Here is a 13,621-nt window from a genome sequence, read left to right on the forward strand (position 1 = left end):
TATGAGGAGACTTGGTCCTAAACTCTTCCTCTGTATCTTAATCCATTTGAATTTTCAGGAGTGGATCAAAATTAAAAAGTTTCTGAAAGTGTGATTTTGCTTCTCGGTCATGAACATAGAGTTTTATTCAAACATCTGGTTTTTCTTTACATCATCCTGTCTTCCTAACAGTCATCAAACCCTGTGAGTCCTAACTTCTAGTTGTGGCTCATTGTAGGGCAGGTGCACACTTTATCTTTGGTTCATATTAACATTGATTATTCACTCTCCATTATTTCTCTTTCAGCTCTCCATTGTATCCTTACCCTCCATAATTCCAACTTCTTCCTAATTTATTTGAGGGTATGGACTTGCACGTATTTAGATATATTTGTGTTTTTTTTTTCCCTTGGGGACGCATCACCCACCTCCACATTTTGCTTGTTATTTTCTCACTCTCTATTCGTTTTAGCCTATTTTTTTTTTCACAATATCTATGCATAGAGCCTGTGGTTACACGGCAGAGTGGAGGTGTTAGCTCATTTCCTGGTTGATGCACTGGGTATGATTGGGGAGTAGGGGATACACAGGGAATGCACCGGATGTTAGCGGTTCGAATTGTGGGTTTTGCCTCAGAATGTTATACTCATCAGGTCTTCTGTTCTTCTTCCTCCAATTCCAGGTCTGAGGTGTTTATCTCTCATGTCTACTCACCTCTTCCCACCCACATTAGATTATCTGAATCTCATCTTGCTGCAACCTCCCTCCTGTCCTCTTCCACCACACTGTCCACTTCAGGTCCTCTGATGTTGTTAAAGGTGAGTCAGAACACACACCCTCTAGTTCAAACCCTTTATGGGCTTCTCCTGTCCAAGGGTCTCATCCAACTCTTCAGCATGGACTAGAAAGCTGGTGTCGGTGCTTCTACTGCATAACCTCATCTGCCACTCCTTTCTGTAGTCTCAGGCCAGTCTGGGCCTCGGCTAATGAGGCTCTTGCTGACTTTTGATGGTCCCACCCTTTTTTCCCCCCAATCACAGCCAAGGACATATTTGTTTATTTATTTATTTTTTATTTTTTCTAGAGTGAGAGGAAGGGAGGAAGAGAGAGAGAGAAATATCGATATGAGAGAGAAACATTGATCCATTGCCTCCAGTATGTGCCCGAACCAGTAATCAAACCTGTAACCTTTTTGGTGTATGGTATGATGCATAATAGGCATAATAATAGTACTTCCTTCCCAGGGGAAAAAATATGCATTGAAAGGGATGATGTATACAAAAGATTCAGCTTACGGTCTGGTAATAGAAAGTACTCAAAAATGCTAATTACTGCTAAGGGATACTGAAGGCATATATTGCAATGTCCCCAGTTTGTAGGTGGTGGTTGCAACAGTGGGAGAGAATGAGAAAACTCAAGTCAGTTGCAAAAATGAGGTCTGATGGTTAACTCTGTGGGAGTCATGTAAGGGAAGGTGAATGAAGAGAGTCCACAGGAGATGAACCGCAGCTTGCATGTTGATGCACAGACCAGATGGGGTCCTGGGGATTGCTGCTGATGTAGCTCAGGGGTCACTGCACTGCGTTGGCAAGGCCTCACCAGCCATCCACAAACACATTTTTAGGCTTATTTTCACATCTTTAGATGGTGGCCAGTCCTCCATCTTGAAACAGCTTGCTTGAAGTCTGTAATGGCATCACAAACTAGTTTGACCATTTTCCTGCTATTTGTTTTGTGAAAATGGACTTTCTTATTATGTCTCCATATTTTCTGCACCATGTACCGAGGCTGTCCAAGTTGCTGCGTAGGTGGAAAACAAACAAACAAACAAACAGCACAAATGTGAAGATACTTACATGAAGGTCTTTTAGTGGTCATGGAAATTCTTTAAAACTTCCAAATCAATGTTTAATAACCAATTTAGTAACAGCTACATAGAGACACTCTACAAGCTTTATCTTGTAGTTATATTTCTCATGATTTTGAGGAAGCTACTATGTTTTATTTAACAATTAACCTTACTTTGAAATACTGGTCTTTCAGATAAAATAAATAGGTTGGATTAAGTCTTATATCACTATTGCTTTTATTTGAAAACTGAAAAATATATCTTTTATTCTAATCACTGCTGCTTGGGTAATAGATTAATGATTGAAGCTTACAGTAATTAAAGATATAAGAGACAGCACACTGGATTATTAGTGAAAGAGTTGTATATTCACTGGAACCTGCCAATAAACAGCTCTTTGATTAAAGTTGGCATTTAACTTCCCTGAGTCTCTCTTTGTTTTCTCTTACAAAGTAAATAGGTTAGATTGGATGGTATTTAAGACCACTTCTGGTTTCTTGCTGTATTTCTAGGAAAATAAACAATAATGTGGTCTAAATTTATAAGACTAGCTCCCTAAATCTAGAGTTTCTATTCTCAGAGTCATATTATTAAGTGTGAAAGATGTGAATTTGGCTACAAAATGATAATACTGGTTTACAAAGTAAGTGACAACCTTTTGGAGCTCATTATTTCCATGTGGGATGACATTTTCTACCTATTTCCTAGGATACCCACTAAAGTGAGAGTAAACAGTAAGAAAGCTCAAATGCAAGAGGACAATAGAATGCAGGAGTGAGATGAGCAGTAAGGAGTTCAGCTCAGCTGATGTATGGGGCACCTGTATCCACAAACAGGAGAAAGCCAAACCTAGCTCCTGCAGGGATGGGAAGTTGGAGAACATAGGGACACCTTACCTGCAGGACCCCTGAGTTGTTCAGGAGGCTGGAGTCACCGGAAAGAGTAGCGGGTGGGGAGGGTCAATAAACAAGTGTGTGATGGGTGGTAGTACCTTCAGCTCCCTTCTCACCCCAATTCCACAATCCTATCAGCCAACCATCCCCAAGCAAGTGGGGGCAGAGATCTGTCTCTGGACAAAAGTCTAGAGAAACTGAATTTGCCACAGAGAATACCGGGCATTTTCTTTTGAGGAACCCCCAAACCTGTTCACACTCATCCACTAAACTGCGAGGTCCATATGCACAGAAGTTCCAATCAATGTGTAAGCTTTCACCCTCAATAGCGAGTAAACAGCTTAAAATAACTAGACATAAAAAGAGTTTCCAAAAATGAAAAAGAAAGACCAAGTTAAACAGAGAAAGAAACCCATGGGAAACAGACATAATAAAGGGGGAAGAGAATGCTATATTTTTTCTTTTTTTTATTGTTTAAAGAATTACATGTAGTAGTACATATATCTCCTTTTTTTTTTTATCCCATTGACCTCTCCCCAACCTCCCCTACCCCCTGTCGCATGCCCTCATCCCACCCCCCGCCCCAGTGTCTTGTGTCCCTTTGTTGTGCTTATATGCATGCATACAAGTCCTTTGGTTGATCTCTTCCCTCCCTCCCCAACACTCCCCTGCCTTCCTGCTGTAATTTGACAGTCTTTTCGGTGCTTTACTGCCTCTGTATCTATCTTTTTTTTCATCAGGTTATAATGTTCTTTATTTTCCATAAATGAGTGAGATCATGTGGTATTTTTCTTTCATTGCTTGGCTTATTTCACTTAACGTAATGCTCTCCAGGTCCATCCATGCTGCTGAAAATGGTAAGAATTCCTTCTTTTTTATAGCAGCGTAGTATTCCATTGTGTAGATGTACCATAGTTTTCTGATCCACTCATCTGCTGATGGGCATTTGGGCTGTTTCCAAATCTTAGCTATGGTGAATTGTGCTGCTATGAACATAGGGGTGCATATATACTTTCTGATTGGTGTTTCTAGTTTCTTGGGATATATTCCTAGAAGTGGGATTACTCTTGGAGAAATTAGGTGAATAAGAGGCTATTCAACAAAAGAACAATGAGAACATAAGTAACATCTTGGAAATTCATGGAAAGATTTTAGAAATTAAAAATATGATAAAGAAAATAAAACAAAATTAATAAAAAAATTTGGAAAATAAAGAGTAGGGCATTGTTCACCTAGTATATGATAGAGATAAAAAGGAAGTTAGGGGGGCAATGCAGAAGTCCATGATCTAACTAATGGTAATTCCAGAAAAGGTGAAAGAAAGAAAATTATTAAATGGAAAAAAAAAAAGAAACCCAGTGAGAAGCATAATTATAAAGTTTTAGAACCCCAAAGATGAATTGAATATCCTTTAGGGAGAGTGTAGTGTTGGAGAACACATTATATGCAGATAGAAATCAGCATGAAATTGGGTAGCTCAAAATTAATTCCTATACCCACATGACTATCACTCAAGCAAGAGCAATAAATAAAGCTATTTTCATGTTGTGAAGACTATCAATTTTCTTTCCATTCACACTTTCTCAGGAAGCGACTACAGTATTGGCTTCAGGAATAATGGTTATCAATGTAAGAAAGACTTGGAAATTGTGGCTCTCCCTCAGAAAGCAGCTTGAGTCATCCCCAGGATGGGAGCAGAGGGCAGGCCTGAAGAGTGTCAAGTTCCAACTGCCGAGGAGGGAGAAAATAAATGGAATTGATAGATTTCCTGATACACCTGAGTATTTGGGAAAATAATGAGAAGCATGGACTAATATGCTGGAAAAATTAAGAATAGGTATAGATGACTAAGCAAATTAAAAAAAAGATTATTAGCTCCAAGAAAAACAAATGTTATAAAAATTCAAATATAATCATAGATCCCTATTTGTGCTGCAATGATTAACATTTACACAATTAAAGTAATGCAACTATTTACTACTGATTCATGCAAAAGTTATATAACTCTCTAGGAAAAATGGGAAGTGTGGGTGTACCAGGTAAAAGATGTGCATTTTCAGATTCTATTAGAGAAGTTAATCAATAATGATTAAAATGATAAGTCAACAAATAACAATATAAGTATCTTACTTAAAACAAATGAGATACATATTACAAAAATTTAAGGTAAAAATAGTTTTTCTCTATGAGGTTATCTGTAGTAATGGGTGGTCAAGGGTAGAAAGTTGCTGTTTATAGTGATGTAAAACAGTAGGATTAGTCAAGTAGGATGAATAGTTAAACCCTGAAATCTCACAGCTTTAGCATACTTGGGTTTATTTCCCACCCAATTACTCTACAGATATAAAGTTCTTTAGGGGAGTTCCCTTCAGTGTGGTGACTCAGAGACCCAGTAGCCTCCAACATTGTCTCATCACCTCAATATGGTGCTTCGAAGTACACCAATGATGCTTTGATGGGGAGGAAAGAGCTGAAGAGTCACGTGGGGGCTTTTTACCGTATCCCTTCAGACTACAAACAACATGACATTTCAATGATCAGAAATTGTGGCACAACCCTACTAAACCACAGGATAATGACTTGTTTAAGTTTTTGTGTGCCCAAGAAAGGAAGGTGGGATATGGATAGTATTGATAATCTTTATTACATATCTTTTAATATTATTTGATTTTTTCCAACATGAATGTGCTATTTTGATGAAAATAATGAAATATACTCTAATAGAAATAAGTTCACGGATGACAGATCTATAATAGATTATGACAGGAAATTAAGACATTGCAGTAAACTGCAAGTAACAATCATGACTTTCCTTAGTTCTTCCCTCCGTGTCGTTGTTATTGTCAGAGCACACTGGAGCCTGGCCTTGACCACTTTGTCAATTCTGATACCTTTATCACCTTAGGATTGCTTGGAAGATAGTGAGAAAAAAATTTTCAGCTATCATGTCGTATATGATAAGATGTGAACCACAAAAGCCAAATAAATGGGGCAGATAACCCCCTTGTTTTTACTATCATGACTCCAACATATTCATAATGTTCACAAGAGTACCTACTTATGATTCACCTTAAAAGTAGTCTGACCCACTGCTTCATCCAAATGGAGTCACTCTCTGCCCTTTCACACCAGGTAACTTCTGATCTTCATGAATGCGCTGTCATCATCCCACCCACTGAAATGACCAGTCTCACTTTAGGAGTTTGAATCACATTTCACTGTTAACCTTCTCTGATATTCCAGAAGATAATTCTCTGTGCATATAGAACTTTTTACCAGCTTCACTGACATTATCGGGGCAGAGTATCAACTGTCAGTTCTATAATTATCTTGTGCAGTTATTTAAATCCTTTATTCTTTGTACTTTCATGGGCTGATTTACTATCTCTAAGTCTGTCTTGTAAGCTTTTGGGGGATGAGGAATGTGTCCCACATGTTATCTTCTCTCCCTCCCCTATATGTACCCTTCTTCATATCCTTCCTACACACTCCTGTCTTGCCCCTCCGAAAATTGTTTCAGGACTTGCATATTTATTGTGCAAGTAAGGGATGCCTAAATAATTGTTTTGGCACAAAAATATCTGGCCCACAAAGCCAGCATATGGACAGCAGTGTTCGAGCATTCTGTCACTCACTCCTTGCCTGGTGGCTCCTGCAAACAGCTCCTGCAAAAAGCACGGCCAGACTGGAGCTCCTACTGGTTCTAAGTGCTGGATGTTCAGAAAGCTGTGTTATTATCATCACTTGCTCGTGCTTTGTCCTGCTTCTCAGGCTATTTTAACCACCATGAATTTAAGAGAGCAAAGGCCACTCTTGAGATAATATTTTAAAGTACCTTTACTTTGAGAAACAGTGATCAAGTAGGACTTTCTTTCTAAGGTCCTATGGTTTGATACTGAATCTTAACAACCCCAAATACTTTGTGAGTAAACATGAACTGCTGCCATGAGCACTTCCCACAAGCTCTTCGGAAACTCCTAACCTGGGAGAGGATAGAGAAGAAAAAGAGAAGATAGGAGAGCACACCCCATGTATCCTCACAGCCAACCCCAGGTCCTGCAGAGTCTGTATCTAGTAGACATTATATTCTTGCTCCCCAACTATTACTGTGAGCTTCCCCACAACGACTTGGGGATGACTTGGATGGGAGAATACTTTGTTCCATTTTGGCAGAAAACACATCCTGGTGTCTCTGTGTTGGGCTCAGTGATCCCTTGAGGAACTAAACCATCAGTTTTAATGACCTTCCATAGTTTGATGACTTTTATACCATGGCTATTTTAGATTGCCATGATGTTGGCAGTGGCTCCCAAAGATGACCAGGAAAAAAAGGTTATAAGAAGTAACTTCTTATAATTCCAGGTTATTAAAGATGACTTTGTATGATGTCATGGCAGGAGGTACCCAAGAAACAGCCTGTAGGAGGAGAGTGGACAAGATTTGGGGACTTACGTAGTATTTGTGGATGGGTAGTTAGGTGCCTAGAAATCCTCATGATCATGCCCCCAGACCCTTACTCAAACCAGAATTATGAAATATTAATAAATGTTTAAAATATTTTCATTGTAAAGAAAATTAAGTATAAATAACAAAACTGTATATTGATTTCCTGCATACATAGCATACTGCTTCAACCATTATTACTGTTCTTCCATTTTTCCTTTATCTATGCTATCCCCACTCTCCATGCCTGATGGCTTATTGCCTTTATACTGCTTTTATATATTTATTTTGGGGGGGGCTTAGGTAAAATTAGCATACATGGACACATAGATGGAATCCCCACTTCATCCCTTTAATTGCCAGCTTCTGCCTATGCACTGGGCTGCTGGGGACCCCCTGAATGTGAAGTTTAGTCACTGACCAGTTGTTGGGATGGAATTTACATGGTGGTTCTTGGCTCACCTCTCTCTGGATCCTTCCTTCTGGAAGGCCCCCCACCCCCCGCCAAATATCTGGCTGCTCTACCAGAAGCTAACTCTATGCTCTGACACCTCGCCAGCTAGATACCTGTTGCCTTGAGTTATAGATGGAGTGGAGAGTACACTCAGAAAAAGTGCCAGACCTCCTACATCTCACCTGTTAATGATTGCCTTTTAAGGATAGGCTCTCCCAGGTGTCTGCTTGCCTCTGTTTGCTATGTCTTCATATAAACTAAAGAAAATGAGGAGTTTAGTCGAACAAAGCTGTTTGTTCTTTCTGGAAGCTGGAAGTCTACTTAATAAACTATTGAAACTTTAAATATTCATCTGGATTTTTTTGTTTTAAGACAGTAATATTTTCAAGCCCACTTAGCCATGTCCACAGGACTCTACGTAGATTTCTGTAGCCTATGGGGATGCATTATAGAAACACTGTTGCTTACTGAACTGGATTTGTTTTCTTTTGAAGCTATAACAAATGACCACAACTCAGTGGCTTAAAACATACATTTTTTATCTTACAGTTCTGTAGGTCAGAAGTCCAACATGGGTCTCACTGGGTTAAAATTAAGGTGTCCATAAGGCTGGTGCCTTCGTCAGGGTCTAGAGAGAATTTTTTTCCTGGTGGTTCCAGTTTCTAGAGACTCGTGGTTTTTTGTCTTACCTCTGAGGCCAGAGACATTCATGGAGTTCTCACATCACTAGGACTTCCTCTTCTGCTCTCTCATTCTATTTTGAGGACCTTTATGATTACACTGGTCCACCTGAGTGTTCCAGGATAATTTCTCCATGTTAAAGTCAGCTGATTAGCAATGTCAATTCCATCTGCACCCTTTATTTCTCCTAACACAGTCAAAGGTTCTTGGATGAGGACATGGACATCTTTGGGACACCATTGCTTTGTCTACCATCTGAACAAATGTTATTCAGGTCGCTATAACCAACAGGTTCCTTCCACCCCTATTATTTGTCTGACACTGTTCTCTGTATTCTTAACCCAGACTAGCCCCTGCCCCACGGAGTTCAGGAGATATGTCTCTAGCATCACACATTGGTGAGCATTTCTGTTTCCTTTGGAGCCCATGTCACGGCACGCACACTGTAGTTAACCATTATAAAGGATGCAGGAACAGCACATGATATGACACTCTTCCTCTTGTTCAAGCTTTTACATATATCCAGCTGCTAATATTTAACTCACTACTTCCTTCTGGGGTTCTCAGTAAAACTACATTTAATAGCCAACAGAACAGAACAGTAATGTTTTCTTTTTGAAGAGAAATTCAGAATTATCATTTGTATACCTTATGTATCAAAGTATATAAATACCACTTCCTCAGCACTGCCTACCAAGGTGGCGGTCATCTCCTACTCAGCACCATGGCCACCCTCAGAACCCTTGTAAAACCCAAGGTTGTCAAAAAGAGGACCAGGAAATTCATCTGGCACCAGTCAGACAGATATGTTAAAATTTGCTGGTAGTGTAATTGTGGAAACCCAGAGGGATTGGCAACAGGATGCATGGAAGATTCAAGGGCCAGATCTTGATGCCCAACAGTGGTTACAGGAGCAACAGGAACACAAAGCACATGCTGCCCAGTGGCTTTGGGAAATTCCTGGTCCACTGTGTCAAGGAGCTTGAAGTGCAAAAATCTCACCGTGCTGAGAGTGCTCACAATATCTCCTCGAAGAACCCCCAAAGCATTGAAGAAAGAGCAGTCCAGCTGGCCATCAGAGTCACTAATCAGCGAAGAAAATGAATAGACAGCTTGTATACATATTGTATTTGTGTTAATGAAACCATAAAATTCTGCCAAGAAACCTCAAAGTATATAAATACCAAAATCTGTGCTACACAGGGTTCTCCAGAGAAGCAGAACCAATGGGATACACAGATTTTTTAGAAAAAGATTTATTCTGAGAGACTGGTTCATGATCATGAAGATTGAGAAGTCCCAGGGCCTGCAGCCTGTAGACAGATATGGAATACATACATACACTGCTCTAATAAATGCTTAAATCTCTTTAGGAACATGCCCACCGACAAATTACGACTAATTTTCAATTAATTTTTCATATAATTATGATTATATTAATTAATATGGCAAAGGGCAGCTTTAAATGATTTTATTTGAAGACCCTTCAAAAGGGAATTTAGAAGAATGTACTCTCATATAAATCCCTCTCACCCACACATTTTCTACTGTATTAAGTCCTCTGAACCCCTCCATGTGGCAAGTCACCATGAATAAACTTAATATGTTTTGTGGTAACTAAACACACAGGGAAATTTTTGAAGCAAGACATGTACTATTGTGGGCTTTTGATTGGGTATTTTTCTTCTCTAATCCATACAATTTTATATACTGAGAAGGGGCACAAATGGATAGATTTAATTGTTAGTTAGGGACCTAATTAGGAAGTTTGTTTTCAGAAAGTTTCTTAACTTTTGGCTAAAATTACATCATTGGCTTCTATGAGGATTTTTATTACTGTTACTATTTTTGGAACCCATTGTCATTTAAAATTATTTATTATTAGGAAAGTTAATTTTACACCTGGAAACCCTGATTAATTGCTCAGAAATCAAAGTTCCATCAACTTTAGATCCCATAGAAGCCTCACTATTTGAAGGAAGTGCTTCTCGGAAATAAACTATCATAAAACACTAACCTTGCCCTTGTTATTGATTTGTTTGGTTTAGATAACCACAAGTGGGAAAGATTAGACAGACTGTTATTATTGTTAGTTCTGATTTATTTTAGCAAATGAGCTTTAAAAGGTGACTTTGATGAGATGGTTAGAAGTCAACAGGGAAGACTAGGGTAATCCTTGACCGCACACTTGTTTCTCCCACATGACAGCCCCAGGGGCTCACAGGGTGAGGGCTTTGCTGTTTTCACAGGTGACCTTAACCCTGGTCCAACAGTGGTTCAGCTCATTACTGGAATCACTTTAATTTTCTCACAAGGGACCCACCTCTCTCTCCTTTTGATTTTTTTCAATAAAGAAAAGGCATAAAGAGACACCTCTAATGGCTCTGATTTGTTAATAATGGGTTTTGATCAAAACAGAAATTGGTCCTGCAGAGGGGGTGACCTCGTTTATCCTCCTCTCAGAACTGCATGTGCAGCAGCAGCTTCCTCTGTTACTCGAGCTCACTTCACCAGGAGAGGTAATTACAGGGAAAATTAAATCTATGGACTGTGTCCTATTGCCTGTTACCTGCACAACACTGGAGGAGCTGGCTCCCTGTGTGCTCAGTCCTTGTTTAGAAGATTCATGTTTATCTAATGGGAAGTCAATATTATTGTCTGTGAAAGAGTCCGGGTACTGCTAACGACTCACCGGGGACCACTCTTCTAGCCTGAGGCCACGCTTGGGTGGTTCCCAGACCACTTAGTGGCTCTGAGACCCCATCTTCTCTCACGTTGGCCTACAGCCCATCATTCATGGATCCTAGCAGGCTCCTTAGTGACAGAGTTCAAGTGTCCTACAATGGGTAGAGCTGAAGCACTGTCCAGAAAAGGCTGTGGTGACAAGGGAATGTTGCAGCCTGTGTGTGTTTAGACCTGGCCCTGTCCAAACATGGAACTGGACTCCTGCCCTGGGATGGTGACTGACCATAGGCAAAATGAAGTTGGTCTGTACTTCAGAGACTCACATGTCTGAGCACATTACAGTACTCTTTCTTCTAAGTCCAGTTTGAGACTAGTAATCAATATAATCCATATTTTATACCGAGGCAATGCTGTAATATCATGCAAAATAATATTGATACTAGAACCAGTGAGCAGAAATTCTTCCTAGGGTCCTGCCTCATGGAATCAAAGAATGAAGCCACAGATCAGAGGAGTTCAGGCAAGGCAGGAGTTGATTGCAGGCAAACACAGGCTCCCTGCTCGGGGAGGGGATCCAAATGGGTTGGCCGTCCCCAAGCATTCTGCTCTTCCCCGCTAAATGCCCGTTCTTTGTCTATCTGTGCCGCTTTTCTGATTGGTTCCGGCCTATTGCAATATTTTATTTTGCACTTGCAAGAAAAACATTCTTGTTTCAAAATACCCTGTTTTTCTGCCATCCTATTTCTCTGCAAAACATTTTGTGGTTTCAGTTAGCTCCAGGATTCCTCCTTCTTCCACCCCTTATCCTGTCTACCTAATTCTGCTTTAACTCCTTTCAATATAATATAATCAATATTTTATACAGAGGCAGTAATGAGGCAAAGAAAGACAAAGGGACTTGGTCAAAAATTTTAAAATATATATTATATACCAGAGGCCCAGTGCATGAATTCATGCACGGTTGGGGTCCGGCCACTCAGCCCCAATCCGGGTGGATCTGGGCCCCGCCTATCAGGAGGAGGAGACAGTGGGAGGTTAGCTGGCTGGCTCGCCTGGATCGGGCTGATCAGGGCTGGGCTGGCTGGGGAGAGGGACCCAGGGCGATTGGCCCTTGGGCCCTGTCTCTGATTGGGGTGGGGGGCTGATAAGGGGTGGGGCTGGCTGTGGGGAGGGGCCGTGGGAGGTTGGCCGGCCAGCCCCACTCCCAATTAGTGTGGGGGGGCAATTGGGGGCAGTGCTGGCTGGGGGGGAGGGGCTGTGGGCAGTGGGCCAGTTGGCCCCACCCCCAAATGGGGTGGGGGGGGCAATCTGGGCCAGCAGCCTGGGGGAGGGGCCGCAGGTGGTTGGCTGGCTGGCCCTGCCCCTGATTGGGTTGGGGGTCCGATCTGGGGTGGGGCCGGGTCAGGGTGGGGAGAGGCTGCAGGAGGTTGGCCTGCTGGCCTGACCCCTAATCACCCCCTGCCTACCCCAATAGGGGGTGGGGCCAGCTGGCCAACCTCCTGCAGCCCCTCCCACCAGCTGGCCCCACCCCTATTGGGATAAGCAGGGGGTGATCAGGGGTGGGGCTGGCTGGGGGAGGGGCTGCGGGCTGATTGGGGTGGTGGGGGCCCATTGAGGGCGGGGCCAGCTGGGAGGAGGGACTGAAGGAGGTTGGCTGGCCAGCCTTACACCCTATTGGGGTAGGTGGGGGACAATCAGGGGTGGGGCTGGCTGGGGGAGAGGCTACAGGAGGTTGGCTGACCAGCCCTGCCCCCTACTGGGGTGGGGGGGGCAATCAGGGGTGGGGCCAGCCAGGGGTGGGGCCGCAGGAGGTTGGCTGGCCGGCCCCACCCCCTGATCAGGCCGGTTCACTGGCCACAGTGGGCGTCCTAGCAAGTGGTAGTTTCAGCCCTTATGGCGTTCAGGTTGCTGGCTTTTTATATATATAGATGGTATTGGTCAGGGAATTATCTCATGTGATTATGCAGGCAGGTAAGTCCTAAGATTAGCAGGTGAGTCTGCAAGCAGGTTTATCTTCAGTCAGAAGTCCAGCAGCTCAAGATACCGGAAGAATCAACATTTCAGCTTGAGTCTGAAGGCAGGAAAAAGGCTGATGTCTCAGTTCAAAGGTCAGCAGACAGAAGAATTCTCTCTTACTTCTGGGAATATCAGCCTTTTGTTCTATTCAGGCCTTCAACTGATTGGAGGAGGCCCACCCACTTTAGGGAGGGCAATCTGATTTGCAGTTTACTGATTTTTATGTTAATCTCATCCAGAAACACCCAACCAGATATATACAGAATGATGTTTGACCAGAGATCTGGGCATCTCTGATCCAGTCAGGTTGACACAAAATTAACCACCCCATAGACTATTGCCATATTTTGGCTAGCTGCCCTATGTGCCCGAGCCTCTCTGAATAATCACGGTTAGGATAGAATGAAATGGGATATGTAATGGTTGCTGCAAAGGACAAGCATTTAGCAGGTCTGCAAAATAGTTATCTTTTTACCTCGTTACACCTGTATTCCCAGCCTGGCTCCTCCGGGTTGCCTTCCTCAAGAACCCACTCATCCCCAGCCCATAATTAACACCCCTTCTCATCTCACCTTCCCATTGATGACATATTATGTACACATGTGCTGTCTTCTGCATTCT

The 13,621-nt window shown here is 42.0% G+C and overlaps 1 pseudogene across 1 annotated transcript; it reads left to right on the forward strand.

Annotated features, from left to right (window-relative positions):
• The first annotated feature begins 9,023 nt into the window (after positions 1-9,023).
• Positions 9,024-9,403, forward strand: LOC308241575 (putative large ribosomal subunit protein eL32'; annotated as a pseudogene). The gene has a single exon. The product of its transcript is annotated as a putative large ribosomal subunit protein eL32' (transcript).
• The last annotated feature ends 4,218 nt before the right edge of the window (positions 9,404-13,621 follow it).

The sequence above is a fragment of the Plecotus auritus genome, assembly GCF_963455305.1.
Source record: "Plecotus auritus genome assembly, chromosome: 1".
Classification (NCBI taxonomy): domain Eukaryota; kingdom Metazoa; phylum Chordata; class Mammalia; order Chiroptera; family Vespertilionidae; genus Plecotus; species Plecotus auritus.